The sequence below is a fragment of the Crocuta crocuta genome, unplaced genomic scaffold, assembly GCF_008692635.1.
Source record: "Crocuta crocuta isolate KB4526 unplaced genomic scaffold, BGI_CrCroc_1.0 scaffold36, whole genome shotgun sequence".
Lineage (NCBI taxonomy): Eukaryota > Metazoa > Chordata > Mammalia > Carnivora > Hyaenidae > Crocuta > Crocuta crocuta.
In genome coordinates this window covers 8,224,248-8,225,048 of record NW_027532203.1, presented here as the reverse complement: position 1 = coordinate 8,225,048, position 801 = coordinate 8,224,248, and the positions used below count along the sequence as shown (strand labels likewise).

At 47.3% G+C, this 801-nt stretch overlaps 1 protein-coding gene across 3 annotated transcripts in view; it reads left to right on the top strand.

Annotated features, from left to right (window-relative positions):
* NEDD4L (NEDD4 like E3 ubiquitin protein ligase) overlaps positions 1–801 on the top strand; it is a 150,832-nt gene that overhangs the window by 345 nt on the left and 149,686 nt on the right. The window lies entirely within an intron of this gene.

The window sequence follows — 801 nt, the reverse complement described above, 5'->3', positions numbered from 1 at the left end:
CCCCCCCCCCCCCCCAAAGAATACAGCAAAGCAAGGATTTGTTCTGGTTGCCTTGTTGTTCATGAAGACATTTAAAATAACTTAAAATACATTGAATGGAACGGAGTGGCCTGCGAAATTGGTAGGCACAAAAGGAATTGTTTAACTTAAAACCAATATTACCAAAGGAAGCAGAAGATTTGCTTAGTCCCATGAAGACATTAACAAATTATACATTTATATGTATCTGTTTTCTAAATCTTACGTGATTTTATTAAAGATGTGCCTGTAATTATATTTTAATTCATCTACATGTTTCCGTGTGTGTGTGTGTGTGTGCATTTGTGTGTGTAAATATAAGCTTTTACTCCATATTTGGGGGCATTTATTGAAGGTGTAGGATTTTTTTTTTAATCAAAGGTACTGTTTTCATCTTTGCCTCAGTATGTATCCATTACTGCTGTTTTCCCTATCACCTCTGTGGGCTAGAGAGTAATACTTTGTGTGACCAGCATTTCCTGGAGAACACAGTGGCTTTAAAAAAAAAAATGCTAACTCTCCCGCTATTGTGCGGACACCAGAGCTCCTTGCCGGGGTCACTCTGCAGGAGGCACAGCCTACCGTTGAGCGCCCTCCACCTGGCCGTGTGACCGGCATTGAAAATCTGTTCTGCAGACAGGAGCCGGGGCTTGGATTCGTGGGGCGGACTCCCGCGGGGCGCGGAGGCCATTGTTCCCCGGACTCCGGCGCTGTCCCTGCGGCAGCGCGGCGAGAGCGGGGCCTCGCGGTGCCCGGCTCCGGAGGGGGCGGGGAGCCACAGCC